The sequence below is a fragment of the Osmia bicornis genome, chromosome 8 (assembly GCF_907164935.1).
Source record: "Osmia bicornis bicornis chromosome 8, iOsmBic2.1, whole genome shotgun sequence".
In the NCBI taxonomy this organism is placed as follows: Eukaryota; Metazoa; Arthropoda; class Insecta; order Hymenoptera; family Megachilidae; genus Osmia; species Osmia bicornis.
In genome coordinates, this window is record NC_060223.1 from 9,153,609 (window position 1) to 9,170,223 (window position 16,615).

At 44.5% G+C, this 16,615-nt stretch overlaps 1 protein-coding gene across 5 annotated transcripts in view; it reads right to left on the reverse strand.

Annotated features, from left to right (window-relative positions):
- Positions 1 to 16,547, reverse strand: part of LOC114875287 (gamma-aminobutyric acid type B receptor subunit 2) — a 63,110-nt gene extending 46,563 nt beyond the window's left edge. For all 5 annotated transcript variants that reach the window (XM_029185413.2, XM_046286920.1, XM_029185412.2 and 2 more), the window contains exon 1: positions 15,882 to 16,547. The gene's annotated coding sequence lies outside the window, so the exon portion shown is untranslated. The remainder of the gene's footprint in view (positions 1 to 15,881) is intronic.
- Positions 16,548 to 16,615: the final 68 nt, after the last annotated feature.

Here is a 16,615-nt window from a genome sequence, read left to right on the forward strand (position 1 = left end):
GTAAGCTAAACAACTCGCGGCGGTCTATATTGTTTGAACAAAAATGGTTTCTTATGGAAGAAAGAAAGTCGTTTCCCACATTCTCGCTCCCTTCTTTTGTTTGAGATCGAAATATCGAACAAATATTTTGCGAAGAAGCAATCAAAAGTTCTCGACGTTTCGGCGTTGGTGCGGAACCAGCGCTCTCCTTATAGAGGGAGGGAAAAAATTCGCGAGACGCTGTACGCGAGCTGGGAAATGTTGTCAGAAGCTGATAACGGTGACGCGAAGGTCAACGAAACCGGGTGAAATAATAAAGAAGAGAATTCCAAAAGCGAAGGTAATTTTGAAAGTAGGTCAAACGGCATCAATTTTCAGATTAGTTTTGCGGTAAACGGGTAAATAAAAATGTTGCTCCTCTCGTTCAACGTTATTTCTTTCTGTCGTGATTGATATTCATCGGAATGTCGTCGATCGCCGATAAATTCTCGGGGTAAGTTTAATTCGCTAGGAAATTTCTTCCGACGATATTTTTCTCGCAATTTGATTAACTTTCCTTTAAATCGAAGGAAACGGATCGTTTCTCCTACTTTGCGAATCGATGTTACGTATTCCATCTGCTCGCGGCAAGCCTTAGAAAACGTGTTTTATATTACCTGTGCAAACCAGAGAAAGTTTAGATAAACCACGCGCGTGGATTTTCGTTAAAAATGAAAAGAGTAGGAAAAGGGGGAGAAAAGACGGCAAGGTAAAAATAACTTGAACTTTACCTTTCTTTTTTTTTTCTTTTTTTCATAACTTTCACACGATCCTACGACACGCTGTACATCGAAGGTATTAAGAAACTCGTTTTCAGGATATTTTACAGCTTTTTTCCCGGCGAACACTCTAACGAAGTTCTTTCATTAAAGCTAAGTGCTCGGTAGGTTGCGACCGGCTCTGTCTGACCAGTTATCGAGTAATACTACTTACTACGATCAAATTCTGCCAGTGCCGTTGCTAACAAGTTAGTTCGGCTATACTCATTTGCTAACGCTGATGTTTCATGCAACACACGGGAAATCCGATCGATAAGCGTAACCAGCTTCGAGACACAACTTTGTAATCTCTGCAAGGAGTAATTATTAGAAAACGATCGAGATTGAAACGAGCAGGAGAATTTACTTTCGTAACGATCGACTCGTTATTTTGCCTAGTTAATAATCGTGAATAAAGTTCAGCGAGAAACGTCTAGTTGGGTGGAGGGGGAGGACCCTTCTCGAAGGGCGCAAGTCGTAAGTAGTTGAAGAGGAGAGTAAGAAGAAAGAGGACGAGAAGGGATAGAAGTTTCAGATCAGTTTGCTCGAAGATCGTACTTGACCGGAACACTCGAGTCGATGAACTTTGGATGATCGTAAAGTTAAGTGTCTGGAACCTCTAAACCTTAAGTGCCCAATTACAATAGCACCAGCTGCCGATAACGCTCCCCTTACTACGGATGACATCGTTCCTTCCAGAAGACACTTGTTTCAAACGGTAACGTGTCTTGGATCATCTCGTTAAGTCTGTGTATTATCATTTTTCTCTTCGTGGGCAGTGCACTGATTTGTATTAAAGATATCACCATTTTCGATACAGAGTCGAAGGTTAGTCGAGTTCGCGTCAGAGGTTTGCAACCTCTGCGCGAAGTAATTAACAGCAGTTGCCAAATATTCGAAGCGTTGCAGGAAAGAAACATTAGCAAATTAAACATATCGCCTACTCGCTAAGTTAACGTGTATCTTTAGCCCGCATCTCATCGACCGATTCGAAACTGTGTTTGCCAAGTTGGAAGATCTTCGAAAAGAGTATCGAGTACTTATTAACACGATTACTAATAACAGGAACACGTGGAAGGTGTTTCTTATCATTTGCACCTGCGTTAATTTAGTGCACCGACACGTTACCGAATACAGACCTGACGTGTAAGTTCTTGCGGTCGGGATGGTCAAACGGAGCGCAGGTAATTAGCTACTGTTACAGAGTTAATTACGCAAAGAGGTAATTAACAAACGATCCAGGGAGGTAATGGTGGAACGGGAAATGCTCGAATGATTTTTCGTTAGCTTTCGTCTGAAATTTTCCAACTTTTTTTTCGCGTGTAAGTGGTACCTCCCTATCTGACCAATTAGCTGCTTTCCGACTCTACTTTCTTTCACTATTCCGGCAGTCTCCTTTGCCCGGTTACCTCGCGTTTTTAATAGCTTCTTTAATAATTCAGCTCACTTTTTCGTAGCCCTTTCTCATCTTTTTCTTTCGAAACTCGCAGCGGTCGAGTTCCTTTGCTAGTTTCTTTAAAAGCTTCTTCCTCGTTTGTAACGGTACACTCGATTCCCTTGTCCTTCTCAGCAAATTCACCCTCTTGCCAGAGTTTACTCTATCTCGTCGTTGAGAACATTTCGACCGCTCCTTTTTTTTTTCTCCCTTTCGTCCCCGTTTTTGACGCGCTCGTCTTACCACGAAGATTCTTACAGTCAAGTTTGTTTGGATTAAGAAACGACATTCGTTGGTAAAGTTACCTCTGAAAAGTAGACGCTTCATATTCAACAGATGGAAGCAGAGCTTTTCAGAAGACAGCTGCAACGCAGCCGTGCTTTAATCGATTCAACTTTGACAATAACGCTCGATCATCGTTAGAGCGGAAAGCAACGTTGTTCGAGGGTGGTTATAATAGAATTTCGCAAAGAGATTTTGCCGTTCTTTTTACCGCTAACTCGTTTCCAGCTAATTTTTTCCGTTTGCTTTTCTTATCGCAAACAAGATTCCCCGGGCCCTTGTCAGTTTCTACATCCCTACTTTTTCCCTTTTCTTCCAACAAATCTTCGTTCCCAGTTGAATCGACTACCGTAACGCGACCAATTTCTTTCGTTTTATCTTCCCGGGAAGAAATCGTAGGACAACAAGATCCGTGTCGTATACGTTGGACATTGGGTTCGTTCGTCTTTAGGGAATCTTTCGGTAGCTTTAATTCTGCTTTCTCCAGCTTCCACTACCCAAACTTTTATCCTTTGACCCTCACGAGTTTCGAAAGAACGGAAATCGTTGCTTAAACGCAGTTAATTTCCGGGAAAGGGATTTCTCGACTGATCCGTCAACGTTTAACGAGTTTGCCTCGCGTAATGTTGACTCGACCAATAACTGTTAACGAACGCAATCGATCGAGAAGGAGGTAGAATCGTTTAGGCCCGAGATCCAGGGATGAAGATCGGCAGAGGATACGAGATAAGCCTTGCTGGTGGATCGATAACCCAGTTGGTCGGCCGACTGGCTTCAGAAGGACCACCGATTTACACCCAACGGTCAGAGAGTCAGCTTGATGGACCGTGTCAGTCTGTCAGGTTTCGAAGTAGCATTGGTTAACGTCCAACATTCGGGCGTTGATAGGGTTAACCAGCTGTAACTTCAGAGAAGGTGCACTCGGACGATCTCCTCTCGGTTCTTGCGCTTTCAATCGGTTAATTGATCGTCATCGCGTTCGAAACGCGAGATTCTCTTTTATGACAAGAAAATTCGGTGAAAAATACGGCCTGAGATATTTCAATAGCTGGAAAAATGACTCGGTATTTTCGCGGCGCTGCTGGCGTCGTTGATGAAAAAAGGGAAGAATACAGTCGGCGTGTCGCGATAGAATTTATTAAAACGTCCCGGGAATTTTAATAAATATTCTCGGCTACTTTAAAAGTGTCGCGACAATTTTACTTGCGAGTTTGATTAAAAACAAATCGCAAATTGGAACGTACGAATTGATAGGGGGTGAAAAATTGGATTATACGTAACGCGAACTCTCCTTTTTCTCGTTCGTCGGTTGAAATATTAACGCGAAGGATACGGTTGCGGGACGATCGATCAGTTTCGCGAGGCGACGTTTTCGTCTTAATAAACGCAATACGTTTGAAGTAAACGCGGCAAATATTCGACTTCCTTTGGCGAACTTCAACGAGGGTAAATTGTCGTAGTTAATGTCCCTGGGCGGGAATGGCGTGGCGCGAAAGAGTCACGCCATCGGGAAAGAAAGGAAAACGAAATAGGGGAAGGTAGGGCAGGGCTGTTACTCTTACTTTCGACGAAAGTCGACGCGACGAAGGGTGGCTGGTGAAAGGAACACAAGCGAAGGAAAAGGTTGGCGAGGAAAGAGGCAAATGGTCTGGTCTAGCAGTGGAAGTAATAAAGTCTCATACAGTATTCATCGGTGGCCATGTCGCGACAAGGTTGGGCCTTGGCATAGTAACATAATTCTGGTTGGTTGTATCGCAACCAGCTACTAGCTAGTAACACGCTAGCCGTTGGTGACCGTGAGTCTCGGCCTGGAATAATCGGCGGTTGTGCGCCGCTGACGTCGGCTGTTGATAGCGAGTACGCTAGCGTGTTTCCTTCGGTTCATCGCTTGATCGATGGACTTTACTTTCGAGTCGAGAAGGTCGTTCGCTTTCACCTTATGGGGCAAACTACCGTGGAACACGAAGAAACATCGAAAGTGCTAGGCCGGGTTTAAACTCGCGTGCCGATAACACTGCCACCCTTTGCGACGCCATCGACTCTCCTCTCCTCTCCTCTCCTCTTTTTAAACGCGTACCGAAGAAAAATTGCAATCGTTACGTTTCCTCTACGTCCGAATAAGAACGTTTCATCTTTCATTCCGACGAGTCTTTGCCAATCTGTTGGCATTGGGCGCAAATGTACATACGTTTAGCCGGTTGATCGACGTTACGGATGAGTCGCGAGAAACTGGATCAGCTTGCTCCGGGGTTAGGCGTTCTACTTTTCGAGTGGGGAAACGACGACGCAAGAACCGGTGAAAGCAGTTGCTTTCCGTTCGAAATGCGACCACTCGTTCGCATTGTTTCCACCCTGCGGTGAAGCTGAATTGCGACATTCAAGTGAAACATCGAAAACGTTTAAACGTTTACCGTTAACGCGGTTCAAGATTCTAGAACACGTGTTTTCGTTTTTCACCAATTTCCTGAACCACCAGAAAGAAAAAGAGAGTGAAAGAAAGATAGTAGCTAATTGGAACGTCGACCGGATGCGCTTTCTTCCATATCTCTCCTGGTTTATCCTTTATTTTCTGCCCCTAATGATCGAACGTGGAAATGTTAAAGTAGTCGGTTCAGCGGCCGAGATGCTAGCATTCGTACAGATTTAGCAACGTTAACGGGGCCGCAAACCGTGTACGTGGAAAGCATTCTTTAATGGAAGGTTCGTGTTTTCACTCTGCACGGTTTCCCATTTTTCCGGGGTGTTCGCGACGCGTGGTAAAACTGTCGTTACGGAGAAAGCACTTTAATAAAAAAAGAAGTATCGTTCGATTTTACGCGAAATGGGTTTGAAAAAATAATGATCTTTCAGAGACAATCATCGATTGTTAGCCATTTACTTTAACAACGTAGCCGTAGGATAGATTCGAAGCCCTTAATCCCCTCGACAATAATAATTTGTACGGTCTTCCGATATTAGCAAGAAACTTGTAGTTTTCCAGCATCGACGGGAAACTCTGTCGATCGCCGGAGGCTAGGTGAAATCGATGGGTAAAGAAGATGCAAAAATTCAGTGGAACGCATCGATCATTCTGTCGGGCACATTTTCGTATTACCCTCGGCAAGAATGTGTCATTAAAGTTAGTGGTCGTTGGGTTTGTTTCTTTTTCAACCGCAACAGATCGATTACCCTCGCAGTAGTAGATGTCAAGCATTATACCGAAACTATCTCACCGGCTTCGTTAACCTTTTCTCTTAACGAAACCGTCGGAGCTCTTTATTGAAAAAATTCTCTCTCCCCGAGTGTGCCGAGGTCCGAGCAAACAAACGCTTTACAGACAACAATGGTTACCGAGAGATGTCTTTTTCTTCTTAATACAAAATGTCTCGTTGAAAGGATCGGTCGCAACGTTTGTCGGGCTATCAGTTCGTACGAAATACGAGGGAAAAGATCGGATCGTCGATAAAACGGTCCTTTTAAAGTTCCACGGTCTCGAAATCAATTAACCGAATCGAGTCGATCTTGTTCGATCGACGTCAAAACGCGGTTCGCGGATGCTCTTTTCCCTTCGTTTACCCGGCTGAAAACGTGATGTTTCTTCGAAAAGGTGGAAAACGTTTAAACGCGTCTACGATTGAATCGTCGAATTTGCAGGGGAATCGAATTAAATGGTTTAACTGGAGGACGGGATTGATAAAAGAGCCCTCCGGATTGAAGGCTGGTCGGCTTCTCGGCCGGTGAAATATTCAGATGCACGGACCCGGAGTCGATTAACGGACACAGCCGGGGATTAAAGTGGCTCGAAAAGGATGGCAGCGAAATGATGGGGAGGAAGGTTGAGTCGCGTGCTAAATTCGAACGTTCTGCTACGTAAATGTTGACAGAGCCTGGTAACGTATGGCGCGGACACACGCGAAGAGTGGATGATCGATAATCAAGTGCACGAATATACGTCCTAGACGAAATATACATAATGCATACGTCTGTGACGATGTTCACCGCGAAGGTCACGTTTATCAGAAAACAAAGCGTTCGCCCCTTGAACTGGAACACTGGAACGTAAGTACACTGTGAAAACACGAAACCCCTTTCACCCCTTTACCCTCATCTACCTAACCCTTGCAAGATACATTTTTTACACCTTCATTTTCCTGCTTCGCTGGCTGATTTTAATTTCAAATCCGGCGAACAACAATTTATATTTCGTCAAATATTAACGTTTATTCCAATCGAAACGATGGACAAAGTTCTATCGAGTTCCATCCACTCTAACGACGCGTTATCGAGCATTCTTGATAGCGAAGGATCCTGTAAAAAAAATTCAATTCTCAAGTATCTCGTTTGATTAATGGACTATCGTCTCCGCGTCAGTTTAGAATAGTACGTTCATAAATCTTTCTCGTGTATGCACCCCGTTAAATACGTATCGAATGATCGTGTAAAATCCATGGAGGAAACTGGTCGCAGCGTTGAATGGGCGCAGGGTGTAACGGGACGAGAAAAGAAGCGTATCGGTGTTTACGAGACGGGTTACGATCCGACAAACACGGACGGATAATAAGACAGGTGTAGGTATGTTGGAAAGTTTCGATTCGTCGGACGTAAAAATGGGCCGGATGGTGAGAATTCCGAGGGAACGAGATTGTCGAGTACAGCGAACGTGCTGGAAATCCAGGCAAGTATTGAATCTTGCAGCACGGAGGTCGGCTTACTCGAGTAGGCCACGTGGGAAACCGAGCTCATCGTGTCACGTACCTGCTCAGGGTAATAACGTACAATTCGCTTCAAATAATAAAACGCGTCAACTATCGTCGAATCATCCTGATTTAACGTACCGGATCAAATCCTTTCGAACGTATCTCCGTCGGTTAATCGACCCGCGCCGCGCCGCGCCGGTCCGCTCGATACTCGACGAGATGTTGAAAAATCTTCCTCCGTCATAATATACGAACAGGTACGATCGAATATTTAAATCCAATTACGAATATTCCGTAACGATGCTGCGTGAACAATATCGAAGGAACGATTTGAATTTCATTGGACATGAATTAATTAACTCGTACAATGAAACTTCATGGGTTTAATTAAACCCGCTTTCGTGTCGTTCTAATTTCATCCTAGAACGACGGTGGGTAACGTAATGTATTCCTATATTATACGAAAATATTGATGAACGTAGGGGCTGGTTATTCGATTCGTCGTTCCTTTTTCGGACGTCGCGCCGATTGGTGCCTGCTTAAAAAAAAGAAAGAGAGAAAACAAGGTTGAACACCTCTCGTGAAGTTTTCCACGCGCAAATATTTGACATTGCGCTTCTTGTCGTTCGCAAACAAGTCGTTAAAGTGGATGTATGGTAATTCGTGTTCGAAAACCCTCTTCGTATTTCCTTCGATTTCGCGTTTTTGCAATAGGGCGTTCGCGACCCTTTTAAAGAAAAAGAAACGCACATCAGTCTTCATGAATATGCAGTTTGACTCGTTTAAAAATCATTTGGCTACGAATGGTTTTCGTTTAATTCAAACGGCAAGACGTTGGAGCCGTCGATCTAGATGAGAAGCTTGCATCGCGCACGGTGTTTCTTCCAGTTAGTGGTTTATCGCGACGAGCATCTGCTAATTCAAAGCGATTCACCCGTTTCCTTTGGCACGTGTTCTATATACGTCTACACAAACGTGGATGCGTATCAGCCAGTGTGTATACAGTGTGTACGTAGTTCGAAAAGCATCCGTAGGATTCCGAGATCATTCTCATTTACTCCGTTAATACCATTTCAAAGGGGCAAATAGAGCGGTCTCTTTAGAGTTGCGAGTAAATAACGTCGGGAGCAAAGAAAAGATTGCTCGAGTATCGAATGGACACTTTATGGACCGTGGAGTCAATTCCCGTCGATGGTAAGTGTATTATACACGGTAAACTTGAGCGCGATCAAAAACTCCTGGTTACCCGCTCTTTGATCGGACAGAAATTTAACGCGAACAGTCGCGATCCGCTTCACGCATTCTAATATTTCAGTCACCGAACAAAAGGTGTCCCCGACAGGCGTCAATTTTTATGAAATTTCGATACGAAGTCTGAAAATCGGAAAAATATTTGACGTGGGTTCTTTGTAGATCGTATTGAAATTTCAAAGGAACAGTCGCAGTCTGCTCGGTGCATTACCGTTCTTTGAACTTCCTAGTGCTTTAGTTATCAGGAAAAGAGGCAGTTTTCCGACAGACGACGATTTTTATGAAATTTCGGTACGACGCGAAAACTCGGGAAAATATTTTCGACGCTGCTCTTTTAACCCTTAAACCGAACAAATCTGTGTTACCTGAGAATATTCTGTATCGCGACGAGATTAAGCTGACGCGATTCATTAAACGTTCACAATGGTGTGTGTGCGTTGAAAGCTGAATTGTTGCGTGGTCGCGTCGAAACGCGCGATGATTGACGATGCCCATTCCGTGCATCGTTGTTTCATCGACGTTCGATGATTTCCATCGATCGGAAAACCGACAATGCAACCGTGCGGATTTCTTTCTTCCTCTTTCTTCCAATTTTTTCATATTCACGATCAATTGAATATCGCACGGCGAGTCGGCTTCGAACAAACCAAAGAACTTTGCGACACCCGGGGTCGGCGTTTGTCACTGTCTACCTAACACCGAGTTATGAATAATGAAGCCTGAATCGCTGCATCCCTGAACACTTTTGCAAAGTTAGAATCGCCTATCGCCTGGGCCGCGCTAACGAGACGCATTCGTCTCTGGCGAGTAATGATTTAAAAGGGGTCTAAAGTCTAAGCGTCGCGTTCATCTTCCACGATATTTTAGCGAACCCCGTTTTTTCGCGAGACGGTTCCTTTACTTTCAATTAATTTCTTGAAGCTCGTAAAGACTTACGATCGAACGATAAATCAATTTCCCTCTTTTATTAATATCCACTGTATATTTCGCTCGGCGAAAGAACAATACCGCTAGAACGGCGTTTCAATCTCGAAGACGGAAGCGGAGATTCGATTATCCAGGTTAGCTTAGTGGAGAATGAAGAAGTACGATTCGAGAGGACAGGAGAACGAATCGCCAAGATCTAGGTTAAAAATAATTTTATGCATAGACTTTGCTGGATTACACTTCTAACGTACGACCAACAGCTCGAACGACGAAACAATAAAAGTTTAGCTTCTGTGCGAAGTCTTGCGCTCGTTGACAGCTTTGAAATAGCAGGGCGTGCCGAGCACGGGGCAAATTGTGTCAACGGGAATCAACGGGATAGCTGGCTGTCTCTTTGCAAACACTCTCCGTGAATTCGTTGAATGTAAATTATCAGAAAAAGAAGAATTGTCGTTCAACCTTGTCATTTTCCTCGTGCAATGGTTTGAAATTGTCAAAAACCGTGTATCGTATACCGATTCCGATATTTCAATGAAAGATTTGTGTTCGATACGGGCCGAAAATATTACTCCGCGTGCTCGGCAAACAAAATACACGTTGGTAATCGCGACACGTTCCGTTCTTGCATTCCGTACGCGAATAATCGACAGCGAGCCTAATCTCGTCGATTTATGACACTTCGACGTCAATAAACGCGTTTTCTCTTTCCATTTTCCGATTCGACGTTTGTATAGCGAACCGTACGATCGTCCTGTGTGTTCCTTTCGCAGCCCAGAAAACTCGACAATGGCTAAACCTGAAAATTAGCCATTCTGATCAGGGATTCTTGAAGCGTTCAACGTTTCGAATCGATCAGAACGGTATTGTTCGACAAATCGTTCGACATTGTGGCGGTTGGTTAATCTTCGATTCGTGTGGCTGAAATTTCTCTAAAATCGAAACGGCAATGTAACAAAGGAAAAGCGTTTCACGGGCGATCGAAATGATAATTGGAAGACGAAGAAGAAATAGCTAAAGTAAACAGGGATTCGAGGATGTACCGAGTTAGCAAACGATCTCTTCGTATTTTTTTCAGTATCGATTTAACTACAATAGGTGCTCGAGTTGAATCGCTACGTTTCGCGTAGCCGAATCACTTAAAACTCTAATAATTGTTACCGTTTAATTGCTTTCGAGCCAGTTAATGAATTTTAATCTGCTCGTTGGATAACGTTAGTTTTTACCAAATCGTGAAAGTTTTCGTACATAAAACAAACGAATTGGTACTCGAAATGGGAGGATAGAGGTTCGCCGACTTTTTCAAAAGTTCTTTACGATTTTCCGAGATCTATGATTCTTTCGAGCACTCGCTCGAATTGTTCATTACCGGAATGGAAGCGTGTGGGGAGTTGGAGGTGACTTATCCGCAAAGTTACGCACGCGTTTTCGACTTTTCTCGAGGGTTTGAACAGATAGCACTGGTAAACTTCTGGTACTCGAACATATCCGGGACCCGCAGCTCTGGGATCATTAATTAAATTTCATTATTTTCGGAATAAGACCGCGTCCCGGCTTCCGGATAAAAGTTAGTCGCGCTCGTATAAATGGCGAACCGCGTTTCAACGAACCAGTTTCGTTTCCATGCATCAGAGAAGAGTATTATTTTGCGAAAAATAGCAACGCGGCAACGCGGTGCGTATCGATCCCATTCGCTTTCAAAATCATTGTTCGACGTTAAACATTGTTCGTTAGTAAAATTGGTCGTTCGTTTCGTGTACATTGTCAAGATAAAAGCGCGCTTCCGCTGGAATTCGTAATGTAAATTAAACCGGCGAAGATGGATGACACGTAAGAGTATATCGGCTGCGTTTGTTACGTATTCACGATGCGCCCCGCGTTTTCCATTTTTATTTTCTCCAGCAGATACGCTCGGATTCCTTTCCCTAAAGTGTTTTCGCTACTTGTGCCGTTTTTGAAGAGGCTTTCCGTTTCCTTTCGCGACTCGCGAAGCTTCTTCTTCTTCTTCTTCTTCTTCCGTCGAAGCCTCGCGGCGCGAGTCCGTTCGCCGCGACGCCTCGCCTCGCGACTTTTCCTTTGCTTACTCGAAGAAAAAGAAACCCACTTTGCGACCGAGTGCTCGATGCACAATTTACTTTATACCATTCAACGAGAGACGGTTGTTGTTTCCTTTACTCCTGTCGCGAAGTCGAACCGATTCAAAGGTAGTTCAAGCTTTTAAGCTAGCCCGGAGAAAATCCTTCGTCTCCTGCCCGGAGCATTATTTCGCAGAGTCTTCTGCGATCGTGAAACTGTAGATAAAAAGTGTAATGGTAACCGGTGGCTCCTGTGTAGCAACCTTCAAAGTTTCTCTTGGAATTAGAGAGAGCTAGGTTCCTTGGTTAGTTCATGTCCGCGGTCGGATGCGTGTTTGTTGTTGCCACTTTGCGAGCAGAGAATGAAACGTTCCTCTGCCTTCCTATCCTTTGGGCTTCGATAAAGCTAGTAAACTCGTCACAAGTTTCACCCTAGTTTGCCCATCTCCAGATTTCTTGCAATCTTTTCCTCCTCTCGGTAACTTTCTCCGTTCCGCTCCCTCTTCCATTCCCTTCCCGACCCGTTGCCCTCGTTTTTCCTCCAGCCACGGTTCAACCGGATCGAAAATTTATCAAAAGGAATGTCTCGTCTCTGACCAGTTTCCCCGTAATTGGCTGGAATCGAGCTAGCTACATCAGCGAGTAGGATGACACAAAGAACGCGCATCCGTTGACTCCCACGATCGCTTCCGGTATACAGAAAGTTAATTTCCACGTTAATTTCTCACGATATCGTTATTCCTAGTTAGAAATCATCTCGGATGGCCCGTGTAAAGAAGCCGGATACCGTCGGGAGATCGAGATTTCCGGGTCCAATATAGCGGGAGGAGTGGCGAGAGTAAGGATATCGGTGGACAAGTTTCTCTATGACAGTCGAACGTAGGAAATTGTAATAGGGCATGTAAACGGAAGAAGTTGAAGCGTAAAGAGAGATAGAGAGAAGAGAATCGGTGTTTGAAGAAGGAATCGACGCCGACGACATTTAACGACACGTCGCATCAATAGGGGAGGGTACGCGTAGCCCTGATATTGTGTTACACAAGCGTAGTATCGACATCGACACGCGGCCAAGCTTCGCTTCGAGGAGAAAATGGTCGGAGGAAAGGCTGGAGTGCACCAACACCAACTTCGCCATTAACGCTCTTTGTCAGGACCAGTATGCCATCCACCTCGCGACCTCTTTCCGCGCTTCCAACCAGACCAGAGAACCTACCACGGAATTCACAGGAATTCCGATGCCCTGCCCCTCGGTACAGATTGCGTCGGTTAATTTTCATTTGACCGGGGGAAAAAAATATCAAGTCCGTGCTCCGCATCGAGATCACGGAATCGGAAAAGAGAAATTTCATTTCGATGCCGTTACGATTCGAAACGTACTCGATCGGACGTGCCTTTTAATTTCCCTTCCGCTCGACTCGATAAACAAGCTTGCTTGCCATTTCCGATCCATTCGCCGAATAAGCAGCGGCAATTAGCGTATTCGTTAACAAATCCGTAAATAATTTCTACGTCGGAACCGCGCGCAATGAAAACGAACCGACCGGAATAAAGGCAGATCGTTCGTTTACAGGGGGATACGGGCGGAAGCTGGTGTTTTGCATAAGCTGATACGAAGCTTCGATATTTCTATGGTGGAAAAGTGTGCAAATAACGCGCGTCGAGGCTTGTTAAAAAGCGCAAGATCGCGGAGAGGAAGGAAACGCGTGGCATCCGACGCGGAAAATTGGAAAGTGCCGACGCTGTCGACTTGACGTCGAGCTGACGATTTGTAAATAAAAAAGCTTCGGGCACCAACTATTTGCCGGTGGCTTCCATTCACCGGGGATGACAGTTGACGTCACGTTTCGAAACGTAATCAGACGATGCAACTTTTCCTTTGTCACGGCTCGATGGATCGAAACTAACGAAAGGTTTTCGAACGCGAATCTACGATTCTAAAAAAAGCTAATAGGAAAAATGGAAAATGCGAATAGGAGTTTGATATTCGGGTCGACGATCGAGATAGAGCCAAATGCGTTGCAAGGAAAAAGGAAAAGTGAGAGAATAAATTTGGCAAATTGAAGGAATAAGGGCAAAAGACGGAGGCTAACGTTGAAGTGGCGTCGATACGGCGACCCGAATTCTCGGTATGGAAAAAAAGAAAGGGGGGAAATCAAAAAGGCAAAGAGTCGTTGCAAATCAGGGGACCGAATGCTCGCCGACACCGCTACGTGAACCCACAGAACCGTTCCATTGTTCATGCTCGAACAATGCTGTCTTTGTCGCGATGTGATTAAGCTCTGAATAAATTTTCTATTACGTTGTTCTACACCGAGCTTTCCTCCGTTTTCAAATACTCGTTTTCATTCCCCGTACTCGGTCGTGCTTTCGATTCGTTCGCTGAAATGCCAGACGCGAATGGAACCAACGCGAGAAGCTCGTTCGAATTAACCAAAGGTTTCTCATTGCTTCCTCTTCCTTCCCGATTCTCCGATTGCGAACACTCGAAACGGCAAGTAATTCCGCGAACCTTTTATAATTGAAAAATAATCAAATTTTTATCTTTCCGTGGAACAGTATCGTAAAACAATAGAAAAGTTACGGAGAAATAACCGCATCGGTCCGTAATTTCTAACTCGGCTATCGAACCGTTCGCTAATTACAGTTAACTAAAAGAGAATTTCACGCTTTTTCAACTCTGTTAACCCGGACAGAGAAGCTCAACACGCGTTAAGCATACAACGCGCATAGAGTTAAAAGTGATCGTAATTATCGAAATTTAAAGGTAGTTAAAAATTTCACTTCGTATTCAAAAGTTGCTACCTAACTGAAACTGGTTTACCGAATAATTCCTTGAAAACCGTAATAACTAAGTTGTAAGGGAAAGTACATTTAGTAAATGTAACAGCAATTTGGGAATTACGGTAAGCACGAACAGAGTACGCGGCGTGAAATATAGTTAGGTTGAAATTTTGAGCCCGCTGCCTTTGCAACTACCAGGAATCCGGTATTAATTCTTTCCTGTAGGATATCTTACATATGCCGCAAGGAATTCACGATGCCGAGACCTCGTGTTCCACATATCCGCACATACCGCACCGTCAGTCTGCAAGCTGTGCTTTGTAATTTCATCCTTTCGCTGTCTTTTAACCCGTTCACGGTAACTTTGTTTTAGCTAGTGCCCGATGCACGCGAATCTTTGATCGATTCGATGAAATAGGATTTGATAGCCGTTCGAAAGGTAGCCGAATAAAAATTTCATCGGATAAATAATTTTTCGTGTGAAAAATAGATGAGATCTCTGAAAAGTTTGATCGTACATCGCGGCCTTTGGACGACGAGACGGATCGAATCGTGATTCTCGTTAAATCGGGGCCAAACAAAAATAAATTGACGTCCACTTAACCGGTGAACGTTGATGAAATATTTGATAGGTTGATTTTTGTAAAGAGAAATATCGTGTAACGATCCTGCGCTCGTTGTTAACCGAATGAAACAAAAGTTTTCCGTGTACGGTAATTAATGATTGAGCTCGTCATTTCACGGTGGGTACGGTGTATGCATTTCGAGTTGCATCGCAACCACGCTCTTCTCGTTGCAGTGTAGAGCACTCGGGCAAAACCATTGCACGGTATAAAGGTATAAAGGTATACTTAACCGCATCCACGTACCGCGCCTTCTGAATAATACAATTCGTGCTTTACAGTCACGATACAGGGCAACATTACGTACTATTACCTTTCTGAAGAGCCGTTGCGAAGGTAAATACAACACCGAGCCCTCCTAGACGCGTTACGCGAAACCTTGAATCGAGGTTAGAGTCGAGGTCGAGATCGGTCGATTAATGATACTCCCTTGAAACGTACAATGTATGTTTGCAACTTTTTTATTTTTCACTCTGTTCCACTTGCTTCGATGCTAATTTTAGCCTGTTGTTATTTATCACGGATTCTCGTTAATTCCTGAGACCTGCTTTCCACTTTCCACCTAACCCAGACTTCTGACAGCTATCGAAGGAGGGAAGCGTGTCGGTTGAAAAACAGAATTGGTGGTCGAAAGGTCACGTATCGAGAGTTTATGGGCTAGCCTTCGAGGGTTCTCTGCGTGTACCGTGAGTAAACAGAATGATCCACTCGAAAGGAAAAGAAGCGACAGAGAGAAAGTAGAGAAAATTCCAAGACACGCGAGACTGCCTTTTAATCCGAACTTAAGTTTGTACACGTGAGTACACGATGGTTCTTTTGCTCGATGTTTGCGTGTCAAATGTTACCCGGCCGTGTAATAAAGATTTCTGATAAATTTCGCAAACAGTTTCGTATCCCAGCTGAAAATTTATACAAGTGTACGCGTGCGAACCTTTCTAAGCGTTTATTTATTTAACGAAGGAAACAACATAGATGAGCTCTCGACTCCCACGCAGGTACGAGCAGAATATAAGACGATATGACGAAGGGAGAGAAAAAAAGAAACGAAGACCGCGTACCTGACAACATGTAATCCTTTGTTACTGTTCTCTCTTCCCTCCGGAGGCATTTATCTGCATTATCTTCCCGGCGGACTTCTCGTAGCGAAAACGTCTGATAAACTGGTTGCCACCCCCATCACGAACTAGCTACCGATCCTCGTGATAGCATCCACTAAGAATACACTGTACACTTTCTCCGCGGGAGAGAAAAGAAATCCTCTCTATTTCTCTCTTCCTCTTCTTCTCTTCTTCTCGTTTACCCTGATCGCATCGGACGTTCCTTTTACCAGCAGCTTCCAAGCAGATCGAAGGGGGAACCGTGTGAAATGATGACGGATTAGCGCGCGATAGCGGGACGAAAAGGAAATTTCGAATGGAAATGATGAATAAGCGAAAGAAGAAGGTGGTGTTAGGAAGGGAAAAAAAAAGCGAAAGACGGGGACCAGCGGTCAGTGACGGCGGTCGATAGGTGGTGACTTTCCACGTCGTCTGTTACGGCCACGTTCGTGGAACCCGGCTCAAAAGACTCGATTTAAATGAATTGAAGTGTAAAAATGGAAAAGAGAGATGGGGATAGGCGGAGCAGCAGAGACGAAAAACCGAACGTTCCGCGGCGGTGGAGGATGAAACGCGACGACCAGTCACGTTCGCCGGATGCAGCGCGAATGGAGGGTTGGTCTTGCGCGGCAGCGCGCTCGCGCGGTCATCCGGTAAACTGACAGGCCACCCCTGAAAGACCTCCGAACTGCCAG